The 22034-nt window shown below is 42.7% G+C and overlaps 1 protein-coding gene across 1 annotated transcript in view; it reads left to right on the forward strand.

Moving 5' to 3' along the window:
- Positions 1-5222: 5222 nt before the first annotated feature.
- Positions 5223-22034, forward strand: part of KCNF1 (potassium channel, voltage gated modifier subfamily F, member 1) — a 70323-nt gene continuing 53511 nt past the window's right edge. The window contains exon 1 of the mRNA XM_014956732.1: positions 5223-5406. The gene's annotated coding sequence lies outside the window, so the exon portion shown is untranslated. The remainder of the gene's footprint in view (positions 5407-22034) is intronic.

Consider the following 22034-nt stretch of genomic DNA (forward strand, 5'->3'; position numbering starts at 1 on the left):
GCATAGTTTCTACATGAAGAGACAAGACGCAAATTCCATGTGACTCTTTTCGTTCCACAAAACCCAATAACTTTTTTACTAAAAACACATAATCCATATTTTAAAAGTAATTTTAAAATCCATTTGTTAAAATGAGTTTCTTTCTTATTAGAAAAGCCCAAGGGACAAATGCAGAGAGGCATCTAGCATGGGAGTTGTCTACTTGACTTCCATGTCAAAGAGTTACAGAGATGATGAAGGGATATTGGGCTGGCTTTGTAGTAAAGAACGATAACTACTAATTTCACTAGAAAACGTGTATCTAGATAGGTCATGTGAACTGCATGTTTCTATCCAGGGATTGTACCAAGAACCTGGGTGAATGCGATATCTAAACTTCAGGTAGATGAAACCTGAGCAAGTGGATTCCTACCCATTATGGCTAATATTAGCTCCTCCAGATACTTTCCTCATATATAACAAAGCCCTGAGTTGTTTTGGAAACCTGTTGCACAAAACTCAAATGATTTTGGTGGCTGTGAAACATGCTTGTGGAAGCAACTACCCCTGCTTCCTCAGGGGTGTTACAGGCACCACCAGAGTTGTGCAAGACTGCTGTTTTCCTCTGTTTTACATAAGCCGTGCAAAAAGAGACCTTAAACTTGCTTTAATCATCAGTGATTCATCTCCCCTAGTTTGTGTCAAAAAAATAATTAACTTTGGTTTGCTAATCTGCATATCTCATTAATGCAGACTCTGAAGACAAGGAAATAAGGAGCTGTCATTCAAAACCAATTCATCCCGTTCCTGCTGTGAGGAGCTGGGGATGAGAGCTCTCCAGCCGGGGCAGGCGGGCAGGGGGAGCTGGGCATGGGAGTCAGCATGGCAGTATGGCCCAACTGCTGTCTCCCTCCCCCTGCCCTACTTCTGTTTTCCATTTCTTGCTCGTACCTCCTAAAACAGGTCGGTGCAAGCCTCCTGTGCAGGTACAGGCTGGGGCTGCACCCGGAATAAGCCACAGAAGTGGGAGGAGTCGTTTCCAATGAGGCAGAGGATAAATCCAGACTCTTCCCTCCTTAATCCCCTGAGGCCAAGCAGGAGGGCAGCTCCTGTGAAAGGAGAGGTCTTGGAATAGCAAAGGCTGCATGTGACAGGCTCTGCTCTGTTAAAAAGGGAATGATTCCCCAATCTGAGCTTTTCCTGGCAGAGAAAAAATTGTCTGGGATTCGTGTCAGGTAAACACTGAGAGGCCATTCTTCTGTGTGAGTTTTAAGCTGATCTGTCTTTGAAGAAGTGGTCTAAGGATGCATGTAGGCTGTGCTGCAGATGATGAGAAGAAATCCTTGAAGCTGAGACTAAAATCCAGGATGGAGAAATTTAAATTGTTCCCTAGCAATAGTTGGAGGAATGTTTTTTCTAAAAATATGATACAGACAATTTAATAGTCCCCTGAAGAGTTACTGCAGGAGTTATGGAGACAAAATTTAATCATAAAAATATGAAATAAAGGGATTTTATCTCTGCTTTAATTACAAATTTCAGTGAAACCTCTGCTATGACATTGCTACCAGCTCCTTATCCTCAGCGATGACAGTGTTCATTCTTCCAATACCAAAGCACATCTATTAATTTAACAGAGGACTTCAAATAATTTGGAGAGGAAAATTACTATTTCCTAGAAGAGATAGCCTTGGTTTGTCATAGTAACAGCAATAAATACGGAACAAAGTGATAAATAATTATCAGCTACTCTTGGTCCAAGATGAGCTTACCTTTCTCTGAGTGATGTCGTTTGTTAGGACCACCAGTCACCGACTGAACGCTGGGCTGAGGTGGGGCTGCCTGAGTGAGATGTGGAAAAGTATGGGATGTGACATGAGAAACTGCTGCGTGTGGCCGCTGGCCATGTGACAGACTGCCAAAAGTTACACTCCCACTGTGAGGGAAGGCTGGATTTCACAGGTCATTACGGGTTGCTACGTGAGAAACCTCACGGCTGAGCTTCACAGATAATTGGAGGGACGTTTTGGGGAGCATTTAGGACCTCTTGGGGAGCAGAATCGTGTAAGTCTAGCAGTGCCTAGAGAAGCCTGCCAACAGCAGTATGTAAGTCCAAGGTGACCTAAGTAATAGTACCAAAATACCAATTTTGGGTGCAGAAGCAGCAAAGTGGGGACAATGAGAGTGATGGCTTTGTTGAGAGAAGACTGAGGTGGAGAAAGGGACATACAAGGGCAGTGAAAAGGAGTGCCCAGAAGCGGGGAAAGGAATAACAGGGTACATAAATCTCATGAGCAGAGCTGTCTGGGAGTGCCTGATGGGCAGCCCAGTGTGTTATCACCACAGCTGGAGCAGGACAATAAACCAGGCATGTTGCTCTGACCACATCACACCAGACCAGAACATGCTGGTCTCCATGGGGGACCAAGATGGGAGAGAGGAGAAATACTCTCCTGGCCAGCAAGCAAGCACATGGATAAATGGATTGAGCATCCTGGTATCACCATGTCAATTCCTGTTCCAGACTTGGTGGCTTTGGCGACTGTCTGCTGCTTCATAACACATTACTGTGTTAACTGGAAGATGACATAGCTATACTACAATCCCAACCATACCAGAGTGAAAAATTGAGTACCTTGCCCATTTAAAAACAGGATTTACCCACTCTGAGCAAGAATGGAACATCTTTTAAGATATTTAATATGAGTTCATCATTTGTTGGCAAAGCAAGGCAGTAAAACCAGAAAGAAAGAAGCTTTTTCTAGCCCTGCTTCACATCCCAACTGTGATCTGGACAATATGTCTTTCAGGTCAGTTGGTTCTGTTCTTAAACGCACAATGAAGCCGCAGAAACTGTGTGCAAGGTTGATGGTGAATTTGATGTCTCTGGCAGCATTCCCATATTTCACTGCACTGACTGAGCATCCCGATGAGAAGAATGCATCTGGATTCATGTCAAAAGAGTCTACAAATTTTTTTGAACCATAAGAGATATCTCTTCTTTTTTTCAGCTGCAACCAGATTATGGTACATGCTTACATGACTGGTTTTAATGAATGTTTTGGTTGCATCAGTGTTGCTCTGGAACACATATGCAACAGTGACTTTTCCTTGAGCCCCTGGAGCCCAGGGCGTACAGCAGTGACTTAACTTTACTGACCGTCTCTGAACTCAGGGTTTAGCATCAATTGAGGGGAAAGTATGTCTGCGCTGCACATGGCAAATATACATCATAAATAGAAATTTCTTAGTGTGAAGGAAAATAGGAAAGCCTCTTTGTAGCATGTAACGTGCTACTTGCACTGACCAACAAGTTAAGTACAAAGTGTACAGAAAAGGGAAAAAAAGACCCTTAGCCAAGAAGAGGCCACCAGTAAAAAACATCACAATGACTTTACCCATACAGCGGTCAGAAAGTGCCAGGACACGTATCGGTGACTGATACTTTGCAACCAAGCCAAGAACCAGAGGTATCAGCGTGGGTAGGAAGGTTTGAAAGTTGAATGATTTTGAATGAAGATCATTGATTTCTTTTTCAACCTTAAATGAAGTATTTCATTGCCCCAAGGTATCTGGTATGTTCAAATTACCTTGTTTGCAAACATCAAACTATACAAATTGAAAAATCATTGTAAATACAATGCTTTTTCCTTAAAGACAATCATCCTCCCAGAATGGGGCTTTCTAACCAGTGGCCCAAGATCACCTCCACTCTGAAGGCGCAGCCATGTAAGTTGCTGTCAGGCAGAGTCCCCACAGTTACGAATATATCTTTGAGGTTGAAGGTGTCCCTGTGGCCCTTACACACCACCATGAGGAAATGACACTTTCTAGATCTTTGAGCATGAAAACAACTTAAACTATATTTTGGGAATCAAAGCCATAAATCTTCAAAACTCCCATGTGGTTACTACCAGGGATGCTTGAACTTCCCAGGCAGCTCAGTTCTCTATGACAGTATAACCAAGTGCTGGGACTTCTCCTTCTGCACATGCCAGAATAATCTTGATTTCTACATGTCTGTGCAGAGTTGTTTATCTCATACCCCTGACCTGCCAAGACTCGGTCATTCTGCGGTTTGGTTTGACGGATGCCCTACAGAGCTCAGTCCAACCAAAATGCAATAAAACAGGGTATGGAGAGATTATTTATTCTGTTATCTTCTTTGCTTGAGGATCTTCAAATCTACATCTCGTAGATGTAGATTTTGAGCTATGTAAACTTTGAGCTATGTGGTTTTGGCTGAAAAAGAAAGGGTGTTGAACCCCTTCTGTCAAAGCCGTAGATGTAAATTTTGAGCTATGTAAACTTTGAGCTATGTGGTTTTGGCTGAAAAAGAAAGGGTGTTGAACCCCTTCTGTCAAAGCTGTTCCTTTTTTTAACAGTAGGCTGGAAGGTTTTATTGGTAAGCAGGCAGGATAAGCAGGCAGCAAGTCAGTGCAGGCAGGGAAGGTCTGGTTCCACTCCTGGAGAACAGGTAGTATCTGGTGTGGATGGAAGCTTGTACGTGATTTGGTCTTGCATGGGAACAGCATCACAGAATGATGCCTGTAGCTCATTCCCTCCAGGCATAAATAACTATTTAATAACAGATGGAGATGTGTGCAGTCCTTTAAGTTACTGGGTGATGGCATGTGATGTTAAACTGTGATTTGTCTCACAGTAGAGCAGATCAACAGCAGTGTCAGCTATGACACTCTGGGTACAGACATTAAGTAAAATAAAGAGTGCCAAGATGTGGATCAAGGACTGGGAGCTTGATTATCCACACTGTTAACTCTCTAGAAAAGTCCTTGACATGGTTTTGGTTTCATTCAAGTAGCACTCCCCAAAACTGCTCCCGCGAAGAACTGAGGAGCGATCCAGGCTGGGGGCTTTTGCCAGTGGACAGGTCACACATCGCCACCCCTCCTTGAAGGCTGGGAGATGATTTATCTGGCGTGCTCCTGCCAGCTGGCCTCAGGCCCAGAAATGGGGCCCTGATACTGCTTATAGCATTAATATAGGTGTTACCTCTGCGGGGGTTCTGTTTGAGCAAGTGTAGATGCCGACAATATACATTTAAATCACTGTCACTCTCAGCTCTGTGGTGAGAAACAGGCAGTTTAAAGATGTGATTCATGTCATCTTAATGTAGACATCTAAAATAAATCAGATGAATCACAGCCTAAAACTTCTGCATGCCTCTCCTTTGACAACGGCAGCACTGGCGACTGATGCAGATGGAGGGCCACCGGCATTGGTCCAGACAAATTCCTCCCTTGATGAGCAGAAAGCTGGTAGCTCTAGTGTTAAACTCTAAGTAGGGCCACCGGGGCCAAGGAGAAAGACAGGACCACGGTGTGAGTGTAAGTGGAGCTGGAATCTTGCCCCTGCTGCAGAGGGAGGCACTGGCAGCCATGAAGAGACTTCTGCTCGCTTCAAAAGGTAAAGGTCCTACTTTTTAATACCCACATTTGTTTCTGTAATCCACCTGTCCAGTCTTCTTACCACTGACGTCTTTTATTAATGTTTTTTCCAGTCCTAATACATGAATGCTGCTATTCGCAAATGTGGTCAGGCTAGAACCAAATAGGGTGTCATTCCAAAGTTATTAAGAGCTGCAAAAGTGTGGTAGGCTTTTCATGCTAAGTGGAAAACACAATCAAATATGCCATTATGTGTTGGACATTGGAGACAATAAGCTACTTCCCAAGGCTGTGGGCAGCATGGTAAAGTCAATCACAAGCTAATGAGACCAGGCTGTGATGATATCAGCAGTAACAGGAGTGGTTGCAGCTTAAATTGTGCCAAATGAAGACTGCAGGCAGCAAGGGGAGCAAACATGAGTGCTTGGCAGAGGGATATGGAGGATGAAGGCTCCAGGAAAGGCTCTGGTGGGTGCTGGGTTGCATTTTTTTCCAGCGTATTCCAGGAAAACATTAAAACAAACTGTGAAGACTAGGATGGCCTTTCGTACTGCCCAACCACTTCGAGCAAAGGAGTAGGAATATCTTGATTTGGGAATGCAGCATCCACCACATCAGCTAATCTTTCCATAATAGGTAATTATAGACAAATGCTTTCATTTTTACTCCTTTAACTGCATGGAACTGTCCTGGCAAGATGAATGTAAACCTTCTGGATAGCTTTGTACTGAATTGCTAATGCTAATTAGACAGTCACGAAATCTAATACAAATTACATGTTGCACTAATAATAAACCCTTGAAGTTCACTGATAATAAAGGAGAAGGGCAGTAACAAGGGAGAATGCTGACAGTTTACAGAAGCTTTCACAATCTTCCTCGTAGCCAAGTCTGGGAGGGGGATATAAAGGACTAAAGGACCAACCCTTTGACCTATCTGCAAGCCAAAGAAAGATGAAGGTTTGGATCTGAAGGCCAAGGGCACAGGCTTAAATGACAGGTTAAGAGATGAGGAATTAGCAAAAAGAGCATGCAGGTTTCAGCAAGCACAGAAAAGGGGAAGGTTAATTAACAATCTGTTTCAGAAAAGAGCCTCTTCAAGTGCTCTTTTAGCCATTTTTGGATCTGTCTTAAAATGAACCTCTGGAGCAAAGAAAAAGTATAACCCTTAATTAGCTCCAGGAAGTGTTGAATTGTGGTGTGCTCAGAACTGCAAAACAAAGCTGTACAGGATAGGGGTTTTTTTAAAGCTACCTGTTAAAAACCCCAAATATTGTGAAACTCAGATTCAAATATTGGTGCATTTCAGTGGTGCTGAAAAGTAAAGGAGAGTCGAGTGAAGTTCATTCCTGTCAAGTGCTGAGGTCTTGATCAAAGAGGGAGCCTGGAAAATATTTATAAAGGCTTGAAACCCAAACCTGTGATTTCTTACATACTGTGAATTCTATCAATGCGTAATACTATCTTCATGTCATGAATGACAGATGTAAGGTGGCATTCATCTCCATTTAACTACCTGTCTAAAAGGCGGCTAGGCTAAAGCTAATTAACTGAGACACTTTGTAGTCAGTGGACACAACCAGGCTTTTCCAGGAGGCAGTTTCTCTCAGGCTGATAGAGCTGCAAACATGGGTCAAATTAATTGCCCTCTGCAATTGCCTCTTGACTCTGAAGTGACTGTGGCCGAGCAGTTGACACATAGGCAACTAACTTTCCAACATCTACAATTAACATCAGTTAAATCCTACAATTTTTACTCTTGCTGGGTTTGTCACACTGGGATCCTCTATAATTGATTTCCTTAATGGTAGGAGACAGGGGAATGAGTTTGAGAGGAAGATACTTGTCATTAGTGTATTTTTAGATGCAAGCTCAAATTTGAATATCCTTTCCTGGGAATCCCGTGAGTTAAACCGAGGTAATGGCAGGATTTCACAGAGATCACAAAGCATAACTTTTTGTTAGTAGCCACTTCAGATTTGCAAATCCAGGTAGAAAAACTGAAAAAGCCACAGAAAAACAAAAGTATTGGTCCATTGGATTCAAGTTGATCCAAGTCTTACAGAAAAAAATGGGACATTATGATCTACATTTTCTTGTGAAGGATGACAGCTGCAAACATAGCCTTCAGCTATTGTCCCGAGGCTCACAAAGGCAGCATTTACCTTAACAATTCCATCATTCACAGGGAGAAACCAGTGGCCTCAGCAAAACTGTGATGGGTGGTTTTGAAATGACTAGCTCGCTACCTGGACAGAGCAATTGGGTATCGATCTGCCTTTTGTATGTGATGAATACAGCAGATAAGAGTTGTTCAAATTTGCTTTTGAACACGGCAGGTAGAGCAGTGAATTGTGTAACATCTACACAAAGCATCTCCTTTGGCCATGAGAGTAGTCTAACCTGAGTCACGTGGGGAGATGCTGTCCTGTGAAGATAATTGTCCCTTATCACATAAAGGAGTACAACGGTAGCAAACGGAGTTACACCAGGCAGCAGGGCTTCTTGGTCAAGTGCTGAGTACTCTTCCCTCCGTATTTGTGACAGTAAGGAATGTGATATGGAAATAATCCACGTTATTTTCAAGCCCCAGTTAATTAGCAATAGCAAGATAAAGCCACCGGTTGATCTTTTGAGAAAATGACCACATACTTGTTTGATTGGATATCATTAGATTACAATTTCATTAGTAGATTATATTTTATCCTCTTTTGTTCATATCGTTTGTTAGAATGACAGGCAATGGCTTAATGAGAGACTGTGGTTAATAATTAGCAGTAGCATCTCTGCTAAATTTAAAGCTTCATTTCTGCTTCCTACTGTTTAATGAATTAGGCAATGAGCAATTTTTTAATTGGAGCAAGCTTGACGTATATATGCAAGTCTCCTTTCAGCAGGTCCTTTGACAGTGCTTGCTTTGATTAGCAAGATAATGACAGGCCCTGCTGCGTGGAGGGGGCTGTAGTTTGTTGTGGGTTTTTTTTTTAACCAGAGGCAGGAGCAACAGGGTGCCAGCACCTAGAGTTTGAATTTCTGCAGAAATTCATGGAAATCCAGGAAGGTATGAGAATAGCGAACAACAGAGACAGCTCCCAAACTAAGAGGAAAATGGATTTTGGAGCTGCAAATGTCCCACAAACCTGGGTGCCTGTTGAGCAATATCAGTGTAGGATTATGTACGGACCGTGTTCTTGCTAGTACATCAAAAAATGCTATGTCACAAATCCAAGTGACAGCAACACAACTGCAACCTGGTCATCTGTGCAGTTGAATTGTTAGCATGCCCCCTGGTCCAGTTTAACACTGGGAGCATGGCAACGCCACTCCAGTTGGTTTTGGGGCCAGAGACTGGTGTCCGGCATTATTTAATTTATTAATACAGCCACAGAGTCCCCCGTCCTCCATTCAGTGTGCAGGTGACAGCTATTTCTCACCAGCTTTCCGTCACGGTGGACAGCAGGAGAGGGAACCAAGCCATGCCACTTACAAGACTCATTCCCATTCTGGACTTTTTCTTGTTCTGAGGAATTCTGCTTTGAAAAACCTCCTCTTTGCAGTATCTCTGGAGCCTGGTAGCTCTTGCATCCCTGCCTGCCCATGCTCCAGCTGTGTTAAACTGCCTATGTTCACAGCAGCAGGGCAATGGCTCTTTCAGCCCTCCTGCCTAATCCACCTGCAGATACGAGTCAGAGCCTCATGCTTGGCTCCTGCCTCGCTGCCGAGAGAGCTCTCGGTGCTCTCAGTGGGGCAGAACCCCCACGCAGTGGAAAAAAACCCACAACATCCTTGGTAAATTGTCTCTCAGTGCACTTTAAGAGGGAAGAGTCTATTTTAATAGCAGTGAGAAATCTTAGGGTCAGCCCAACACAAACAGGTTTGGGCTATTTCTGGCTGGCATTTGAAGTTATGTTAATGCTGCACCATAACTTCCAGTGTTCGGGCTGGAACCACAAGAATGGGTTCTGACCTCTAGCAGTACTTTGGAAGGTAGATCAGCTATTATTTTCCATAGTAGGGAAATAATCGTATTAAATTGAATGGCTGAAAAACAAGTTCTGGGCCAAACCCGTCCTTAGTAAGGTTGTGGGCCTAGTTTTTAACAAGTATTTAACTGTTTAACAAGGCAGTTGGGTGCCATGAAGGTCGTGTAGGAGTAGTTGGGTACCAGGAACAAACTCTGACAATTCAAGCACTTAGACGCTTTCGGAAGTCCCAATAAACATCTAAATACCTTTCTATATACACAATCCACACTCTTAAAACATGGAAACTGACTCTCACACTACAGGAAAATTGAACCATACCCTGGATGTAAAGCCCATAGTCTAAGGTCTAATTTAATTAGACAGTTAGGCTTCCTCTGGAGGTCTTCAGAGACATCCTCCTCTCTACTCTCACACTACAGGAAAATTGAACCATACCCTGGATGTAAAGCCCATAGTCTAAGGTGTGGCTGAAACCCATTTATTCAGAAACCACAGTGATCTTCTCATAGCAACAAGGAGGAGACATAGGTAATCAGCAAAGGCTTATTGCTGCTGAGCTGATGCAACAACTTCTGGATATAAGTGAACGTAAATAAAGGTGAATATTGTTTCTCTAAATTTTTTAATACATTTCTTTTATAAGCATCTGGAATAACTACTGCCCAATTACTTTCCCATTATTAAGGCTGGGCCTCTTCTTTTGTATTGTGTAGTATAAAAATACAAATATTTTGTATATTTGACCTGTATAATCTGGTCATTTAAATTGCACCTATAACATAGAATTGTAGTGAAGTCACTCAAGAAAATACATAGTAGAGAGGAGGATGTCTCTGAAGACCTCCAGAGGAAGCCTATCTGTCTAATTAAATTCAGGGACACAATCTCCTTAGATCTCTGGTCTTTTAGTTAATTCATGTTACTTAGATCTAGTCAAATGAGTGTGTATGCTAGAATGGGCTAAACTTACAGTTTTCTAATTTCAAAGTCTGAAATGAGTAATAGCTAAACAGAAAGGAAAAATGAAAAATGTCAATTTATTTTGCTAGAAAGAAACCAGACATATTCTGAACAAAAGCAGTCTTTTTGCCTATCCTCATTTTGAACTTTTCTGTATGTATATTTATATGTTATTTAGGATTATGGTAATACAGTTAATCATAATGAAATTAAAAATTTTAGAATGTTTGGGTTCAGGGGAATAGAAAAAAAAAGCAGTGGAAAAGCAGAAAGAAATGCATTACAGCACTTCACCTCTGACCGAAATGAAACCTTCATCATCAACCTTAAAAAGTAAAACACAAACTCATACAGTACAGATAAATAGCTCTGCAAATGGAATCCTATATATTAAGTAAAGTATAGTTTGGATCTTTTTATTTTTAACTATGTGCACAAAATTGCCTTTTAAAGCTGTAACATAGATCAATTACCAAACATTGTTCTGAGATCTAATCAATATTCCTAATACTTTTACAAACTATATAGAAAAAAAAAAACATTTACCAGTGGTCGTCAAGATACAAATGTAGTTAAATTCCTGTGGCACAGACTTAAGTACATTTTTCTCTAACAAATGTTTCCTTATATATGAAAAGCATAAAGCTTATGTACATGCCTGGGTATGGTCTGTGATCTCTTCACTATTAATTTCCTTGCCCAGAAGTGCCTGAGTGCTGAACACTAACGACAGGGAAGTACATTGCCAGCACAAGCTATAAAGGGAAATGCTTTCTTTATAGGATGTGAATGTACACTGCTTATAGGCTTGCTAATGCATGCGAGTGTACTTATAAGTGTGTGCACGCACACAGAGGGTTGAATTTATTTTATTGCGTATGTTTTGTGTCCCAGGGCCTACACACTACTAGATATCTGGTTGATCTCTCCATTTTCTTATTACTCTACAGAGACCTTAATAATTAAATACAACCCGACTTCCACATGTGGAGACTCTACCTTCTGAAGCCATCTTATAAATTGATTGCCTTTACAGCTGCCAGAGTCTGTAGTTCCTGAGATTTATACTTGCTCACAGAAACATTTTCTTCTTTCTGGTTCTGCTATGTATAGCGTACATAGTACATATTCCAGTATCATTTAAAAAAAATAATTTAACTAGGATGCATAAATAAATTCATCTGGCTATTATTCCTTCTAGGGTGGCTCAGAAATGCATCCGCTTATGTATTTATTTCTCTTTTTTGGAGGCAGAGGGTTATTGCCAAGCTCCTAGAGCTCCTGCGGTGACAGCCTCAGCAGGATGTCACCTCCAGGAGCCATTTGCCAGGTCACAGGTATGGAGATGGCTTACAGCAACGGGGCACCCTCTGTGGTGTCAGCCAGAGCCTCCACAGAGCTGGTGCTCTCTGTCTTGAACAGCAAAGGGGCTTCTTCCAGAAGTCTCCATCTTCTTGAGCAAATATGGATTTACTGAATGCTCCCTCTCTTCAGGTCACTGTAAAGTTTAAGCACTGCTTAAGCCCCTCTTAAGGCCTGTGTTAAGAACCTGAGAAGCATATAAACATTGATCCTTTGCAGGGTGGAAAATTTCATCTCTGGTAAGAAAAAGGGGTTTGAAAATGATGCTCCCAAGCAGGCAGCTGAACAGCAGCTCTTCAAAGATGAGGTACTGTAAAGCAGTGTGCAATCATCCCACTATTTCTCTCATTTTCACCACTTCAGCTGACAAATTGAGTCTGTTTTCAACTTTAATTTTTGATTTGATATCTAGAGTTCTTCTTGCACTGAGGACTTCATGATACTGAGTGACCTGGTAGGAAAATGGCAGGTGAAGTTCTGTGTCAGTGCCTGCAAGTAATGCACAGGGGAGGAAATAGCCCTCACTAAAGAGATATGCAGTGATGGACCCTGACTTAGCTGTTAGTGCTTGGAAAGAGCTAATATTCAGGTTCAAAGGCAAAGGGAACATTTGGAATTACTTAAAAAAAAAAAAAAGTCCTGAGAACTAAACAGAGATGGTCATTTCAGTGCTGTAGGAGTCAGTGGTGTTCCCACACCTCAAACACTGGCTGCACCCGCTGTTATCCAGCTGAATCCAATGTTCCCTGAGTCTCACAAGATGTAGCAGAAGTAGAGAATGGAAAGATACGAGTGAAGGGAGATGAGAGACATGCTACAAGAATTAGTGGTCACTCCTGTGACGTTTCCAGGTGGCTTGTGCACATCATGGGCACAGCAAGTAGAAATGGATTCAGAAAGGGAGTATACATATTAGGGGAGGATGGCTCCATCAGAAACTATTAAGCATAGTCATCTGAAAGTAGCCTCTGGCTCAGGAAGTCCATAAACATCTATCTGACAGGTTCTGTGAGAATATCAAATGAATACACCCCTCAATCCTGTCCACCCATCATCTGTCTGAAGACAAGTTGCTGAATGACAGCGACATCTGACCCAGGTAGTCCTCTCAATTTTAAGGATTTAAATGCAGTTGGTTTTCCTCCTTTCTAAATAAGCTCCTGGTTGGGAAATCCCACTTAATTCCCTGGCTTTTTACAGTTGGTAGGTGCAGGGCAATGCTTTGCAAGCTTTGCACAAGCTTTCTGTGTCTGGAGGCAAATGACTGCCTAAGTGGTTTTAGCTGTCACTGAGCCATCTCTTTTTCCAGACACACAATACCAACATATATTAAAAAAAAAAAATCTGTGTGGCAGAAAAAGTCTTCAGAAATGGAACATTAAAAATCAGGTGGTGACTGGACGCACTTTATATGCTGAGTTTCATTGGTGGTTTTTTTAGAGATAGAAAGTATTAGAAAGACACAACCTCAAAGGAATGCACAAACTACATAGGGGTTATTAGATAACTCAAGCTGTCCACTGCCCAATAGAGTGCCAAGGGGGAGAGAGTTGTGTGTAAAAGGTTTACAGGAAAATAAATGCCTTTTCTTTCTGCAGCATTTTTTTTCCTGGCAATTGATGTTGCTGCCATAGATGGAAACCTATATGTACAGGGATAAGACATAGAATCATAGAATCATAGAATCATGGAATTGCCCAGGCCGGAAGGGACCTCCAAAGGTCATCTAGTCCAACCTCCCCACAGTCAGCAGGGACACCCCCAACTAGACCAGGTTGCCCAGGGCCTCATCGAGCCTCTCCTTGAATATCTCCAGGGATGGGGCCTCAGAAGAACATAAGAGGAGACAAGTTAAGAAATACAAGTGCTGTTCTCTCTGGAGTTTTAAGTTTCTAATATGAGCAAAATTGCACAAGGCCTGATAATTTTGTCTGACCTACAAGGTCCAAGTTCTGAATCAGAAAGGTCCCCATGGGCAGACCCAATGGAATACTTAGGGTCCGTAAAGTAAGAAGGACCCAAAAAGCCCTCCTTTCCCCTTATCATGTATAGGTTGTTGGATGCATTGACTGCCGTCATCACTTTTGGTGACTTTCATTGCCTTGCCATTGCTATTGGGAAAAAATAGCTTTAAGATGGTGGTACTGGAAGGGACATGGCAGAAGACAAGAGGGAAGAGGCTATTAAGTGAAACAGGGGGACTGACTGGATTACGAGTAAAGGGTAAAGGTTTATTTCAGGTTTGGAAGGCAGTATACTTCTTAAGAGAATGGTTTTTTCTTCCTTGGAAAAATGAAGGGGTTCTTGAAATAATTAGGAGAGAGATTTCTGTCCTTACTGGAACTGCAGTATGTTCACTGCATTTAGAAAAAACAAAGAAACATTGGTAATTCCAGACAGAAATGTTCCAGTTTGATTTAGGTATGTTCTCCATACCTTGTACAAACCTAGTCTCTAGGTAGGAAAGACTCTCCTCTCTGACCCTCACCAACCACGGCCTGCACGACAGCTCTAAAATGTGCTTCTAATTTTCGCTCAGCCCCCCATGCCGTGGGGGAGCATTTGGAGGTGACCCCGACAACCCCCCTTGGCCAGAGAAGCCCCAAGTTGCACTTCAGCGTCTTGCGTTCATAGAAATGCTGCCTTTCTTGCAAGAGCACACAAGGAAACATAACACTGGCATTTCTCAAATGTCAAGTAAGGTAACTCATTATCTGGCACATAATTATATACTTTAAACATTACCGGAAAAGGAAGACTTGCTGGGGCATAAGAGAGCCTATCTTTTCTGAAGTTGCTGCGGAGCTGTGCTCGAGGCAGCAGTTCTACGCTGCAATAACATGGCTTTGTTTGGCTCACTATTAGACAAATGCTTTGGAGAATAGTGCAATTAGAGATCTGAACAATAAAATCAGAGTAAATAATGAAGGGTAGGAGCAGGGAGAGGGAGAGAAAATATCAGGAGACACCCGTGACACTGGGTTTGTGAAGCTGCTTTTGTCTCTGTCTCTGCCCGCCCTGTTGACCTGGGGTATCCTGCCCAAGTGCAGCTGTGTGGGGTATGGCCCTGCTTTATGGTATAGCTTGTCCAGGGCTGTCCGTGGGCTCCTGGTCCTTGAGGAGAGGAGGTGGCAGGGAGATGCAGGATTGCTTCCCCAAGTGATGGGAGATGCTGCAGAGGAGAGCTGGTCCCAGCAGGACAGGTGATGCTGAGAGGCCCTTCCCGTGGATGGACCTCCACTTGTGCTCCTTCTTGACTGCAATCCCATGTCTCTTTTCCTCCCAGACCCTTTGGTCACCTTGGGGTCCTGCCCCTTGCCTGTGCTCCCAGCGGAGCTCCTCACTGCTGGGAGAATGCCCTCTGGGAGAGTGTGACCACGGCAGACCATAGTAATTGAAAGCATTGTGACTCAAATAACTATGCTGGGTTTTTTTGTGTAAAGATACATACCAAGAAGAGAAAAGAGGTTATACATTTAAAAGGCTGCCCGTCTTCATTAAGGTTTATAGTTTTTCTCATAAATGTGGACGTATCTAACCACCTCAGCCTGACCTCACAAGCTCAAGATCTCTCAGGCTTGGCTGTGAGAGCAGCTACTTGGCAACTTAATTAAAAACCAAAACCTTTTCCTGTACAGGAAGCTTGTGATCTTCTGCCTTAGGAAAATGAGCTGTTTAATTATAGCTGGCAGCTGAAAATAGTATCCTTCTAACCAATGGCCCGCTTGCTGTTCCCTGCCTCAGAGTGACTTATTTAGAGATGTCTTATACCTGTCTGGTTTTTCCCACTTTTATTTCTGACCAGGTCTTTGAGCCGGCCGTGTGGTAGGATGACATATGCAGTGGGCAAGCCATACAGTGTATAGGTCTCCTCTGTTATTCACACATACGTAGAAACAGAAGGCCAAATGTTTTTCTTTGGATTTGAGCAAATGATTTCCACGCAAGACATATGAGACAGCAAGAAGTTTGCTCCAAGACATTAGACCAGACGTACCAATCCCTGCACAGCTGTGCAAGCAGAGAAATGGTGAAAATGCTTCTCCTCTATCCTAAGCTAAATCCCTCCAGCAGTACTCGTAGGCTGCCAGGACTTCTCCTGGCCATCTTTTCCATTACGCCAAGCTCCTGCAGGAGCTGAGATGGCAGAGGTGGGACTGATAGCAAACGTTCTTTTGAGAGCTGGTAGTGATGGTTTCTATGAAGGGTTTTGCAGCATATTGCTGAGTTTTATCAGATTGTCCCGTGAATGAGATGTCTCCAAAATGCATGTAAGAACCTTAGGTGTGTCCCAAGTGATTTAGGAACACATGTTGCTCTAGTCACTCGGATCAAACATCTCTTTCCCAAGGCACATGGAAAAGTGGCTTTCCCATCTTGTGAGGCAATATGGCATTCTGGCCATGGGGCACCTTCTGCACTGTAAAGAACATGGGAGAAGGGAAAAACCAGCCCAGCCACCTTCTCTCTCCTTGATTCCCGCTGTGCTGGCATTACACAGCTGCCAGCACTTGTGTGCTGTTTTCAGAAGCAATCTGGCTGTGAGGATCACACACGCTGTACAATCTGCCTGGTATAGACATAGACATGTGCACAGACAGTGCAATTTACTCTGAGCCTACAAGAATTTTGTTTTACATCCTGGCAGGTTTTAGCACCCTTAGTTAAGCTCATGTGCAGTGACCTCTTGAAGTACCTCAGGAAAAAATTCCTTTGATGGTAGCTCTTTGCTGGACAGCCAAGATGCTTGCAGCAGCTTACAGAAGTTCTTTAAAGCTGATGGGATTGAGCTGCTGAGATACCTGGGGTTTCAGGCCAGAAGAAAGGCATTACCAGCCACAGACAATAAAACGGTTTTAATGACTCAGGCCAGACATTGCTATTTTTCAGCTCTCCTAGGGATTTATGAAATATAGTTACTTAGCTGCATTAAAAAAAAAAAAAAAAAAAAAAAAAAACCCTGCTATGGGAAGTACTAAAGAATTTCAAATAAAATTGATGTCAAGGAACTGTGTTTTAAGAGGTGGTCCAATCTACATGAAGTGCAACATCAAACATTCATATGTGGTATTTTCTTTGTTTTGTATCACATTTTTCTGTCTTCGCTCCTCCCAGAATATATGCTCCTCTGCCAAAAGCATTCCCTGCATGCTCACCATACACATTCCTGTTTGTCTGAGTTGTAGAAGATGAATGTCTGTAAGTTATTCGTTTTAACCATTCCCAACAGTCTGCTTTTCATTGATTAAACTGGCCTGCTTGATTTTGATTTGGCATAGAAATGCTAGGGGAAGATTTATTTAATAGACTGACATCTTTGTCCTCAGTTTCCACAGTGAAGTAAAGTTATTAAGACACTAAATTAAATACAGACTTTGAAGACTCAGTTTTGCTGATTAAAATGCTCTCTGTAATGGCTTCATTGAAGTTAGTGGAACAGTCCTATGAAATCAGAGGGACTCGGGTTAGGACATAAGTCATGGAGATCATCAAAGAAGTCAAGAAGAGCATGACAGAAGTCACAGTATTTCATGGTGGGGGTGGGGATAGGGCAGGAAAGGATGACAGCAGAACCCAATCCTTGCAGAGTAACACTTCTGCTTAATAAAAGTGGCCTGAGTATTGTGGTAGGATTTTTTTTCCCCCTGTACTCCTTTGCAAACTATTTTTCACTTGCGTCTGTGTGTGAAAGCTCTCCTGGAAATCAGAGGCTTGAGAGAAGATTTAGATTCAAAACTTTTACAGACTTAGCTCCCAGGCTGCCACTTTCATGCCTGCCAAATGGCCCCTCACTCACACCCCAGGGAAACTTTTGGGAGTATTGAGACCTCTTGCTCAGCACAATAAGCGTAGCTTTCCCAAGGACAACAGAGTCTGTAAATTGAGCCTGACTGGATCTGAAGCAATCATCATGTGGCAAATCTAAACACTGCCGACAAAACCGCATCCATCATTAGCTAATACTAATTAACAGAGTTAAGAGTCAAGCCCCTTATAAACTGGTTAAAATCAGCTGGCTTTAATACCACCTGCAAGGGCAAACCCTGAAACCTCATTTGGATCTAATCAAATTAAGCAGACATCTTTTTGGGGAGTCCAGTTCCGCATAAAGTGAAGGAGAAGTGAGCTGCTCGAAACAAAAAATTTCCATTGGTTTGTCTGATAATAGTAATGGCAAATCTGACTCATGAAGTTAGAGACAAGAAACTAAAATCATAAATATGATTGCCCCTTATTACATACTCTGATTAAGAGCCTTTTCCTGCTGTTTAGTCCCAATGTCTACACTCACTTTTTAAATACAGATAATTGCATGAGGCAGATTCTCCCCTACCCCATGACTGGTAGTCTAGACTTAATTCATCAGGAATACAGAGAAGAATGAGATGATGCACTCAAGTCGCTGCAGTTTAGAGAAATGTCTCCTGTACTTGTAAATGAGGATGTCTGCTTTTGGGGAGATTGTTCTGAGATAATACAAATGCAGTTGTGACACTGATTAGGTATTTTGTTGAGAATTCACCTATAACTATTCAGTTATTATTCACAAACACTCCAAAAGCTGGAGCTGATGAGAGAAGTATGTCTGCCCCGAAGGTTTTTCACTATCCTACAGGTTCATTGAAGGATGGATAATGTTTTCCCTGTAGCAAGGATGTCATGGTTACAATACTTATTTTAGCAAGGATATCATTTTCCTGCAGATTAACAGACCTTTCAGTGTGCCACAGCCTCAAATTCATTTTCTTTATCTCGGCTCCTATGCCACAGCCATCACCATGGCACTTTTGCAGAGAATATTATGCATTAACCAATAACTATTATAAATCCAGCAAAAGACTAAACCATGAAAAATCAGCAGTATGCCTCCCTTGAATTTTCTATATTTAAAAATTTATTTGAGAATGTACAATAATATTTGAAGTTTCCTGTTCCTCTTTCTCTTTCCTGACCTTTGGGAAGACCCAAAGGTGAGAGGAAGAGAAGCCAAGCTGCCATGTGAGACTATTGTCCCTAGACTGCAGAGGGACAACTCATTAGACAGTTCTAAGCATTTGTGCGTCCTTGCATTCAGTTGTTTCTCATTGTACAGAAAGATGACTCCATGGCCATTGTTTCACAGTAAACTCATTTCAGAGTAAAGGGTAGGGAAACTGTTACAGATTTGATGAGGCTCACACTGAAAACATGAGGTTAAAAGGAGGGGTTTACATTCTATATTTTGGATTTATTGCAACTTTCTAAAGCACTAAATGATCCCTTACCAGAGTAGTTCATAGAACTTTTGTACCAAAACTCCCACTGAGCATGAAGTTACTGTCTTTTGGCTTACAGAAGACTACCTCTGGACTATTAAATTAAGTAGGTGCTGGCGCTTAAGCTTAATAATTTATGGGTTTACACTAAAAAACGTGGTATGATTTAGTTCCAGGCCAACTGTAACTTTCCCAAAGGATTCCTGGGCATGATCTGAACCGTAGCTTATACCAGGGACTTCTCCCATTAGGCAACTGGGATGGGGTCACAGAACATTTATTTAATAATAAAGATGCCAACCAACTGTGTCTGTTGACCTTAGGGGTAGAGAGGAGCTCAAGCATTTAGTTCATTAATGTAGATGAAGCCAAAGAAATCAGACTCCATTTGCAAGGGATTTTACGTCTTGGTTGGGAAGGCAGGTTTAGAGAAGAAAGCCGTGAAAGAGCTTAGCACTGTTTCACATACATGACAGTTGGCAGACTGTCTTGGTTAAAAGTATCTTTTTAGTTTCAGCCTAACGGCTGAGGGCATCTCACTTAGGTGATCTGAGTCTACAGTTTGGGCTAGAGGGTTAAAAACATTTGGGACCTACATTAGACACCGAGTGACTTTTCACACTAATACAACTCAGTTTCTTCATGTTCAGAAAGCCAAGATGAGGGTTGTCCCTTAATTCAGATATCCCCTTGGAATGAAGAAGCACTGGGAAATATGGTCTCTGGACCCTGAGGATCATGGATTCCCAGTGGTGGTGGCTGGGCAATGCTGCACAGCGCTGTCTAAATGCACATTCCCCAGGATAAACAAGAACAGCAGAAAACCCATCTCCTTTCCCCAGCATCGTCTGTAAATCACTCTCAACAAATACATTTCCCTTGGTCCCTCTGAAGCGGGTCTCTTCTCATCTTAGTAGCTCCCAGCTGCCCTTTTTTGCAAGGTTTTAACCTCCAGTTCATCTGAGCATCTCTGAAGGTTATTAAGAAAGTGTTAAATATGTCTCTGCTCGCCTGTGAGTTACCAGATGCTGTTAGCTGCATCTTTGCAAACTCCATGGGGACGCGGGCTGGCAACGTTCACGCTTGTCTCCAGGCTGACGAGATCGCAGCAAGCCATCCCGGAGCCGGTGCAGCGGGCAGGCTCCTGTTTTTATCCTGTCGCTATAACAGCCAGTGCTGGCTGTGGTTGATTGATCGTAAGAGCAGCAAATTACTGTGCATTTTTAACTATGCTGCGTCTCTTTCTGAGACGGTAATAAATCAGCTTTTGAAACTGGTAGAATAGCTAGCTTTTCTACACCGCTGAGATTTGGAAAGCTGAGGTCCTGCAAATGTATGAGGGGAAATGCTTCTTATCCACCTGTGCTGCTTTTGTCCTTAAACTGTATGGTTAGTCAGAAGCAGCTGAAGATTTATAATAAATATGAGTGCACATAATGACATAATTAAGACACAATAATGAGAAAGAAGAATAGTAATGGTTAGAGTCCCCGGTCTCATTAATTAATGTCTCTGGTAACTTGTGTGGAATTAAAGAGAAAGAACCCAAAATCCTAGGTCCATTTTTTCCCCTAAAATATCAGCTTCCGTTCTGAAAAAAAACCCAAACCATAGAAACAAGCAAGATGGGTTAGAAACAGGAGGTTGAGTTTGGAAGCACAGTGTCCAAAGAGCCTGGATATCAGGGAGTTTAGAGGAAAGACAAACTGCATCCGCATACAGCTTCTTTAGTGTTAACTGCCTTTCCTCGGTGTTCCTGCACCCTGGCATTGCAGCCTCCCTGGAGAGCTGCTGCCTTTGGTTTCTCATTGCTTGTTTCTTTCCCCGGGGCCAAAAGGAGAGCCAGGGGTGCTTGAAGCTGCTTGCTCATTCCCTGCTCTTCCTAAACGGCTCAGAGGAGATCTTGTCCATTGAGGACCACCACCTTGGGCTTACCCCAACAGCAGAACGTGATTTTCACTGTCAGATCACTGACACTGGATGAGTGATGACTCATGAGGGCTGAGGGGGAGAGGAAGGTGACAGGGTAATAAGGCAAAATAATTCTTTGCTGCTTCATTGTGAGAAGTTCAGTTCTTTTATGTTCTCCTTCCCAAGTGAGGAAATCAAAGAGGTCCTTGTCTCCAGTGCACTGAACCCTGTGCTAAACAAGATTATGTTTTTTCTTAACAATGTTTTTACATATCCCAAGTTTTGGCAGCTGCCTGCACCACTTGTTGCTCCATGATTTTTCTCTTCCACCACCTCTCCACACTCAGGTGCTTTCTGAAGGCCATGTCTCTTGAGATGCTCATTAGAAGTTAGCTTATAGACCATTTCATGGTCAGGAGAGGATCAGTGCATACATGCTGTGGGATGGCAGCACTGTGGCCCCCCTTTTCCGATGCACTGCCTGTTCAGACAGCAGCCATCACAACGGGGGCCCTCCTGAGGACAGGGATCCTGCAGCTTTTGGCTGTGTTTGAAGAGCCTCTGGCTCAGCTCCCCAGGGTGTGAAACGGGGTGGTGGACAACATTCTGAGGGAGAAATAACAGTGAGAACTCAGTGGATTGCCTGCATCTTTTACATCTGGGAGGCAGCAGCTCCTCCTTGATTTTGACACCCTCACATTTTTTCCCTGCCTTCTTCTGGAATACTTGTCATCATGTGGTTGTTCACCAGCCAGTCCTACAGATGACATGTTTAGTTCTCAGCTTAAAGGTTTTCATATCTAGACTACCTGCATCCTAGAGGAACAGCTTAAAAGGGGCCTCCTGATGCAATGGTGATCAATCACAAAATCTGCCAGGGGGTCTCTGCAGCAGAAACAGATGAAGCTCAGTGAGAGGAGGGATAAAGGAGACTTGCCCCTCTGAGGAGGCTTAAAATGACATGCCTCATCTGTATGCATTAAGAGAGAATCAATTTTAGCAGTGAAAGAATGGTTTGCCTTGGAGATGATGACCTTCTCTCTTGGTCCAAAACAACTGAATGAGGAATTGTCAACAACCTGAGTATCTACTTCTTTGAAGAAGTGCTGTGGCTCTATGTTGGAGTCCTAAAACCTGAGAAAGTTGTAAGCTGTGGGGCAAACTTAAAATTTA

Source organism: Calidris pugnax, unplaced genomic scaffold (genome assembly GCF_001431845.1).
Source record: "Calidris pugnax isolate Ruff unplaced genomic scaffold, ASM143184v1 scaffold171, whole genome shotgun sequence".
NCBI lineage: Eukaryota > Metazoa > Chordata > Aves > Charadriiformes > Scolopacidae > Calidris > Calidris pugnax.